This window comes from Cylas formicarius, unplaced genomic scaffold, assembly GCF_029955315.1.
Source record: "Cylas formicarius isolate icCylForm1 unplaced genomic scaffold, icCylForm1.1 PGA_scaffold_8__14_contigs__length_24414737, whole genome shotgun sequence".
In the NCBI taxonomy this organism is placed as follows: domain Eukaryota; kingdom Metazoa; phylum Arthropoda; class Insecta; order Coleoptera; family Brentidae; genus Cylas; species Cylas formicarius.
The window spans coordinates 16,746,011-16,755,424 of record NW_026844361.1 but is presented as its reverse complement, the minus strand read 5'-3'; the positions used below and the strand labels follow the sequence as shown (position 1 = coordinate 16,755,424).

General features: G+C 36.1%; 1 non-coding gene across 1 annotated transcript; it reads left to right on the top strand.

Moving 5' to 3' along the window:
• Positions 1–8,966: 8,966 nt before the first annotated feature.
• Trnaa-ugc (transfer RNA alanine (anticodon UGC)) lies at positions 8,967–9,038 on the top strand. The gene has a single exon. It is a non-coding gene; the product is annotated as a tRNA-Ala (tRNA).
• The last annotated feature ends 376 nt before the right edge of the window (positions 9,039–9,414 follow it).

Genomic DNA, 9,414 nt, shown 5'->3' with positions numbered 1-9,414 from the left:
ATTCATCAGTGAACAAAATTATTGCACTCGTCTTGTTTATCTAACAGCCAATTACAATATCGAAATCTTACAAAGTCAGCTTCATAAAAATGTTGATGACGATTATACTTGAAAGAATGATATCCGTGTTTTTTTTTTATTCTCCTCACGGATCTCTTGAGATGTCTAATTCTAATGCCACTTCTCTTAGGGGCACAGCTGGTTTTACGTTGAAGTATCTCACAACATTGATTTCCATTTCTTCACTTATAATAAAATTCTCAGGTCAATTATTTTGTGGATTTGTCATTTGTCACCTGGTAAATATATTTATGATGGTAACAGCCTCCGATTTATTTTCAATTTTATTTCGAAAATAATGGTTCTGTGCGGAATACGTATCGCGCACTACGTCCATTTTGTCGTCGACAAAATCGTCCATCAGAGCAGTTAACTCGATTAACCATGGAACGTTTTCGCACTATGTTTACTCTTATTGATAACTCGCATCCCCAGAGACGCCGTACGGTGCGTACACAAGAAGCTATTACTGCTGTAGAGCGTAGCATTGAGGAAGACCCGAATGAGTCCATCCGCCATCGAGCACAGGAATTGGATCTGTGTCCATCCACTTTATGCAAGATTTTGCGGAAGGATCTTGGTTTACGTGCTTACAAAATCCAACTCGTGCAAGAATTGAAGGCAAACGATCATCAAGTAAGGCGTAGATTCGTCGAATGGGCCCAAAACGAGATTGCCGTTGTCCTCGATTTTCATAAGCGAATTTTGTTTAGCGACGAAGCGCACTTCTGGTTGAATGGCTAGGTCAACAAACAAAACTGCCGCATTTGGAGCGAAGCTAATCCTCAAGTGTATGTCGAAACACCGTTACATCCAGAAAAACTGACTGTTTGTTGCGCTTTATGGGCTGGTGAATCATTGGTAAGTACTTCTTCAAAAACGATGATGGCCAGAACGTTACAGTCAATGGTGGTCGGTATAGAGCTATGATTACTAACTTTTTCATTCCTGAATTGAATAACCATGATGTCCAGGAGATGTGGTTTCAACAAGACGGCGCAACATGTCACACAGCTCGTGCCACAATCGATTTATTGAAAGACACGTTTGGTCACCGCCTAATTTCGCGTTTTGGACCTGTGAATTGACCTCCAAGATCTTGTGATTTAACACAGCTAGACTACTTTCTGTGGGGCTATGTAAAGTCATTGGTCATTGGACCATTTGGAAGACAACATTCGCCGTGTTATTAGCGATATACGGCCACAAATGTTGGAAAAAGTCATCGAAAATTGAACGTCCAGATTGGACTACATCCGCGCCAGCCGTGGCGGTCATATGCCAGAAATCATATTTAAAATGTAATGCCACAAGATTATCTTTCGGATAAATAGAATTCATGTCAATCGAATAATCCATAGTTGTTTTATTGCAACTTATTTAGTTCTATACATTGAAAAAAAACACCCCTTATTTATAAGTTCAATTACCTATAAAATCGACCAAACTCGGAGGTCGCGAGGGTTCAATTAATATTTCCTTTGGACGTTATATGCGTTCGAAAATACGCAACAATTCTCAAAAATCCGTACAAAAAAAAATGACAAACCGTCACCTAAAAAGTGTCATTAGGGAAGTAGTTTGTCTAAACGGGGATGAAAGTGATGGATTGCAGGGAAGTAACTAGATACACGTCACACCCGTAGATGCCATAGTCCGTCTCGCTCTTTTTCATACGCGCAAGCGACTGTACCCGTCTCTTTTTCGTTACAAATGACTATGAGTCCCGGTATGCGATCTATTCGAAATATTTCTAAACACGAGGCCCGATATGTTACTGTCGCAGTTTGGGTGGTAAAAATATTCCGGATCCTTTACCGAATGGCAATTTGCGAGGGATTGAAATACAGAAAATTTAGTTATATCACTCAAATATCACTTTAAGACGTCAGCTGTTATCCCAAATATTTTTTAAAAGATAATTTTGATCCTGCACTGAGATCTTCGCTATAGCCAAAGCTAAAGTCCTTAATATTCCTAGCAGACCACAGCCAATTTTCATCTAGGTAAATTACATACCTCTTTACAGATCTATGCTTCTCTAAGTGCGCAATCTGTTTTGTGTTTATTTTGCGGTATTTAAAATCTTGGTTTCATCTTCTAGCTTCTTTTTCAGTTTCGCAAAGTAGGAGCAATCTGGTTTTGATTATCTTCCTTCTTAACACATCTTGTTGTCCAGACGTTAAGATTGAAAATAATACGTGTTTTTTTCTTACATTCAATAAATCATCAAACATCGAGGACATAGGCCTTTTTGTAAATAGGAAGATTTCTTTTAAAGCTTCTTGTTTCATTCTCATTATACATACATACATATTCTGCTTCTTTCACTGTCGTATCTTCTATTCACGTTGGCATGTTCTAGTATTTATAGTCAGGATAATCTTGCACAGCGTATTTTATTTTGTGATTGCATTACTCATCTACGTTAGTGTAAAAATAAATTCCTGAAAGGATTTTACTACAACTTGAAGCGTCAAGAACGAGAAACAAATTTAAAATTTTCCGTTCCACGGTACCTACTGACCCATTTATTCACGGTATTGACATAAAATAAATTTGAAATCCAACAGTACTCAGATGACGTACTTTCAACATGATTGACCAGACGTTTCATATATCTGAAGATAGATGGCGCTACAGTCATACAAATTCAAATTCAAAAATTCGTTAAATTTTAAAGATAAATGTTATTGAACCGGAATTCAGTATTAACTTACACCATTAGCCAAAAAAGAGTCGAATTTTTTTTAGTTTGATCGTGGAAATAAAAATGTATGAGGTAAAAATTTAAGAAACTATAGATAAATTTTAGAAATGGATATTTAGGTGATATATTGTAGGTTCTCTCTAAAAGATAAATTATATTATATAAAAAATATGATGAAATATGTTCATGATAATTTAGTTAATATATTTAAGGGAGAACAAACAATACAAGACATAAAAAATTACAGTTAAAACAGAATCACCCAAATGTCCTTTTTACTTTTTCTATAGTGGCTCCAATTTCTCTTAAGTGGTCCCATTCGTCAGTTAGCGAACAACCTAGATACTTACCGATCCTGCTAAAATTTCAGTTAATTGTAATAATAATAATAAAAACGTTTACTGCTAACAGAAAAATTACAATAGACAAGTGTCAGTAAATTAAGAAAATATACAGCAAAAGGCTTGAAATAAGTCGCAGTCATCCAGACAAAACCCAGATACTGTTAAAGCCTCATTTAAAAAGAAAAATTGTTCCAGATAGTAAAGAATGAGCCTTACATAGTAAGTAAATAAACAATAAATATCAGAGGGAACGAAAACGGAAAAGGTACGACTAAAAGGACAAGAATAGGCAAAGTTTAACAAAAATGAACACTACCGTTGACGTTTGGGAAGATTAAATATAATCTTAGCTCTAACTGCATGGTAGGCACCACCGAAACCAGACCAGTCCAGAGAGTGAAGCAACATTGTAAAAAAAAAGAATATGATTTTTTAAATACTTCCTTTATGTGCTGGGGTACAGTCAACAATCCCCTATTACGCAAATTAAGCCCATGGATGTTTGGTGTAAAGGAAATTTTGTTAAATAGATAGCGGGGTGACTTAATTTTAATGATCTTGATATAAAAGGGAGTCATATGCAACTTGAATTTATTGTGCACATTGAGCCAACCAGCAATTCTTAGAACATTTGAATTTGAATTCCATAAATCAACCTCAAGCTTGAGTTTTTAGATTCCTCTTTTGTCGGTTGCCTGGGCTGTAAAAACTATTACAGTGGTTCAGCTGAGACAAAACCATACACCAACGGACAGGATGAAACGTCATGTTGATTCATCAAAACGACCGCGGAAGGAATCCAGAAGATTTTTAAATGTTTTATTCATTATTCATATCTTGATAATCTTTGATAATTCTTGATATCTTTGATAATAGGTATGAAGGTCGTAATTATTTTTGGGGGACGGTCCGTGAAAACGATATACCTTAGGACACACCATAGATGAGTCGCGAGCTAATTAAACACATAATTAAAGTGGCGTTTAACAAATCTGTCGCATAATAATATTTATAGACAGATCTGAGAATGATTTTAGCAACTATATAAAGCAAAATTACGAAAAAAATAACTACAAAATAAACTTTTTACGAAGTGATATTAAGAACATCTGCAAATTTCCAAAATAACATCAACATTTTGCTAGTCGAACTTGCTAATGTTTCGTCAATCAATTTGTTGGCTTCTTCAGAGCTTGACTGAAACTGGCTCGCATTTTACTCTGTACCTGCTTATATATTGTTTGAGGGGGGCGGAGCCAAATGGTGACAGGTAAAGGTCTGAGTCGCGCTTAAGATTGTTAGGTTAGTTTTGGTTAGTTCTTCGAAAATCTAGTTTCGCTTTACTTAGAGAAATAATTCGTCATACTGTCCCTACATCTTGAAGTTGCTTCCATCATGTCCCCATCCGAGTTCGATACCATTTCAAACATGTTTGAAGACAAAGCTTTGAATCTTCATTTATCTTCTACGCAAAATCACATTCAGAAGTTTGAAAAACTAACATCAACCCTAGGGAAACCATCAAACTAATCTCTACTGCCAAACACTGTGATAAATGCATCATCGCACCAACTTTCGGAAACGGAAAAATTAGTTCTTTCAAAAGGTTCCAACATCGTCCTTGTCCCACGTATTATCCCAAGAGTGGAAATCAAATTCGAATTGAATCCGCAAAAATCCTTAAAAAATCCAAACCTCCTAAATCTCATATTGTACAGCCTGAACGCATTTCCCTAAAATCTCTAAAATCTAAAACCGACGTCGTAATCCTAAAAGCAGATAAAGGAAATCATATCAGGAAAAGATTCAAGATATTCTTACAGACGGATCATATCGTCTACGTCATACGTCATCGGTGAAACGCAACCTGAAATTTGTTATTAAGACTTCTTCTCTATCAGACTCTGTGAAAAACTCTGTCACCCCTCATGACTTTAGAACTCCTCGTCTCTACGGACTCCCAAAGGTTTACAAACCATTGTCAGCACCATTGATTCTCCAACATATTCTCCAGCAAAATATCTAGCTTCCTTTACAGGGAAAACTGATAGTTTCGCACTTAATTCCTTTCACTGCATTGAACAATTAACAATTAGATATACAAGATATGCTGGTTAGTTTGGACGTAGAATGCCTTCTTACTAAGGAGTTCCTATTCCTGAAACTCTCAACATCATTTCAGATAGATTAGAACAGGAGAATTTAGCAGCAAACCTTCTAACCTTAATTGAAAAATGCTTGCTTAGAACATATTTTTCTTGTAACGGTCAAATTTTTGAGCAAACGTCGGGAATAGCTATGCCTCACATCTAGCTCTGTCCCTCTCAAACAATATACAAGCAGGTACAGAGTAAAATGCGAGCCAGTTTCTGGCAAGCTCTAAAGAAGTCAACAAGATGATTGGCAAGTTTTGTAAAAAGTATTACAGTAACCTGTGGAAGTTTCTTTGAATAAAAAAACCAAAAAAAATTTTTACGCAGTGATACTAGAACATCTGAAAATTTTCAAAAATTACCTCAACATTTTGCTAGCAATTTTTCAACCCCTTGACTTGAATATTATTAAATTTTTGCCCATCAGGCGGCGGTGGCAAATTTATCCACAACGCCACATTTTAGCACCGCTATTTTTGTACCGTTTTTTTTCCTGTTTCATGTTCGAGCGATGCACGTTGCACATCAAAAACTGTCATCCGAACAGATAAGAATTTACCTAACAAATTTCCAGAAATTAATAACCATATATCTATACCATGGGTCGATAAAATCTGGGCAGGCTCTCAACTTCAACACATGGCCTACTGGTTTTAGTGGGCCATAAATCACCGCTGTTAAAAATCGGGGCGGCAAGGGCGCGGCTCGAGGAGGTGTCCCGCGATTTTATTTTCGGCATTTTAATATAGCATCGGATACAGACGAATCACGAGGGTTTTCGAATCAGGCTTCGCATTTACTTCGGGCTACAGATATTTCAAATTTGATGGAAAAATGCTATGCCCGTTCGCTAATGGAAACCATATTTTGGGAGAATGAAATTTGCTTGACTACAGTAATATTGATCACTAGAAAACAAAATGCAAAAAAAAACAGTTTAGACTAGGAATAGCATAATATAAGAAAAACGATCTAGCAAAAATATCTAAACTAATAAAATATCAGTTATATTTCATTTGATGATAAACATGATGAAATGCTATTTCTTACTTGACGACGACTTATCAACTTCTCAATAAACAAGCAAGTATACTTTCTTGTTTTTGAAATATATGCGATGTTATTATTTTCTGCCGAAAAGATGCTTAAAACTTTCTTTAGAGATACCCCGCACTGCTACTCCTGCTAGCTATATATTCAAGAGCTGATATTGTTTTTTCTTGCCTCTGAAAGACCCAACAATGCCAATCTTGAAGTCAGAAGTCCTATCCCTATCGTCTATTTCGTTTATACGAAAGTATTTATCTCTTAAAACTCGCGATAGCAAACAATGTTAGACCATACCATTAACAGACTAAATTAGACAACAATGGACAAAAGTCTGCGCACGCCACTGACCACGTAAACGATTTTCTAGTGCCCCGTTTAAGCCGGGACTTAAATTTGTCACAACATAGGTGGGCCGGGGAACACCCAAACTACCGCACTTGAACTTGAAATTTATTTATTGTTTACTTATGTTAAAACAATTTGACACGAGGCAGTTCGGGCATAAATTATATACTTCCACTCGAGAGGCAGCGGGATCGTTAAATTTCCAGGATAAAACGACGTGTTTGTTTTATGTCGGAGGTCGCGTAAAATATTGTGGGATTTGGTCCGTACTGTTTACATCTCCTGAGTAGTCGCCGCGAAGGCAAAACGTTTCGACAGTTTGTTTATACGTCACAGATTGCCGATTGCAGCGCCACTGGCGACTGAAAAATACACTCTGAGCCGATTTATGTGTATCGATCATCAACGATCTAAATCGACTTTCGAGTTATTTTCTACTTATTTCTATTTTCTATTCTATTTATTTTTCTATATATGTTGACAAACGGACCTGAAAACGGGTTTTTATTAATATTTCCGAAACAGGTTGGGAAATAGTATATTATGCAACAAGTGCGGTAAACGGCATTTGACTCAAGAGTTTATTTGACACGAGCGGAGCGAATTTTTAATAGATAAATGATAGATAGATAGATAGATGGTTTATTGACTACTTTACAATATCATTGTTTGTAGCAAGTCATAGAAAGGAAAAAAAATTAAATGGAATATATGTAAGTATATACAAACATAAAATTGTATATAACGTCATAATATACTAAATCACAATAACACAATAACAGGAAAAATAAAAAAATAAATTTATATGTATATAGCATAGAACAATCATTAAAATAGGCCTTACTTAGAATAAAACTTTTAATTTTATATTTAAAATGTTTTTCGTTTAAAAGTTTAAAAGATTTTGGCAATGCGTACAGCTTTATATAAGGAGAGTTTTGTTTTGATTTCTGCAACCTGTATCTCGGAAGCACGAGATTATTTGCACTCCGGGTGTCATACCTATGAGAATCAGAACCCCTCGGCAAACTGTCGATCTTGGAGTGTATCTCAAGAACACTTTAAAATATAAATATACATGGAACCGTCATTATTTTATGTTTAATGAACAATGGCTTACAGTGTTCGTTAACAATTGAATTTGTAATTATCCGTAGTGCCTTATTTTGCATCCTAAATATTTTAATGGCATAAGTATAATAAACGAGTTAAAAAAAAATCTACTCCCGTCTGTAAAATACCTATTTACACACCGATCTAGAGTGCAGGAAGTGTCACTTTACGCTTTGAATGTTGACGTTTGTCAATTCTGACGGTCATGTCAGTGAATGCATTTGTGTTGTTTTGCGAAAATGAAAATGAAAAGTCACTCGTTTATCAAACACTCGCTCCGCTCGTGTCAAATAAACTCGTGAGTCAAATGCCGTTTACCGCACTTGTTGCATAATACATTGTTACCGAACGTGTTGCATACTATACTTTTTCTACTTTTCTACTTTTTCTTTGGGGACATTTTCGCAAAACAACACGAACATGACCGTCAGAATTGACAAACGTAAAAATTTAAAGCTCCGACTCGAAGTTTTTCCAAATCGTCGAGAATTTTGCCCGTGGATTCTCAACCATCAAGATATTTTGGACAACATTGTATGGTCTGACGAGGCAAAATTTTCAAGAGATAAAGGTTTTAACAACGCGCATTTCTGGGGTAATATAGGTTTTCTAAACAATGTTTCTCGATATATGTTTATATAGAAAACTTCTTATTTTTGGAATATGCTGTTATAACTTGAGCCCCTAATTTAGGAACGCCTTGTATATTCAAGGCCCGAGGTAGATCCCAACTTTTAATACTTGCAGTGCGACCTATAGGCAAGTGATCATTTTCTCCATTACTAACACTCACTTAGAATTATACACAGTAAACTAAGATACATCGAAAATTTTAGCGTTACATGATCAAAGACGTGTTGCGGAAAAACAACAACCGAAGCTTATTTTGGGGCATAACAGCCTTCTTAGTTTTCCTTAAACATTAATTAGCAAAGAGTGACGGTTATAAGTAAAGCGTGTGACAAGTTGTCACGTGTCGTTTGGACTGATTGATGGCCACCTCGTTAGCCTACAGGGTGGCAAATTAATAGACCGCGGCGCCTCGAGTGTTTGCCGTTTTTGTGAGTCCGGGGCGTATCCCAGTACGTAGGTGTTTCACATTTTAAACTGATTCTCAACTTTAAATATTCATATTTAATTTTAAAACTTGGGGTTTGCTTAAATACCACCTATACGCATTTTTCCACAATCGGGGATGTAGCTCAGTGGTAGAGCGTTCGCTTTGCATGTGAAAGGCCCCGGGTTCGATACCCGGCATCTCCAATTTCTTTTTTTTTCAAAATATTCATTATATTCAACTTATATTGGAATATGGTAAAGCGTAATACGAAAATCTTAGAACGTTTTTAAAATTCGTACCCTGTGTAAACTGAAAATAAAAGGAATTTATGTATGAGTACGTTTTATACCTACCTACCTACACCCAAATCCCGTTTATTGTGATATATTTTTTCGAAAAGTAAACACCAGTCCTGTTAATTATACCAAAAAGGTCTTTAGCACTATTTTTCAAGTGTTCCACTTGTGGGGCACAAAAAACAGTCCTTTTCTCACGCTTGTGCCACGCATACAGGGTGTTCGCAAATTGAGTTCGGAAACTTGGAGGAATGATTCAACGTGGCAAAATAATGGTAGTAAC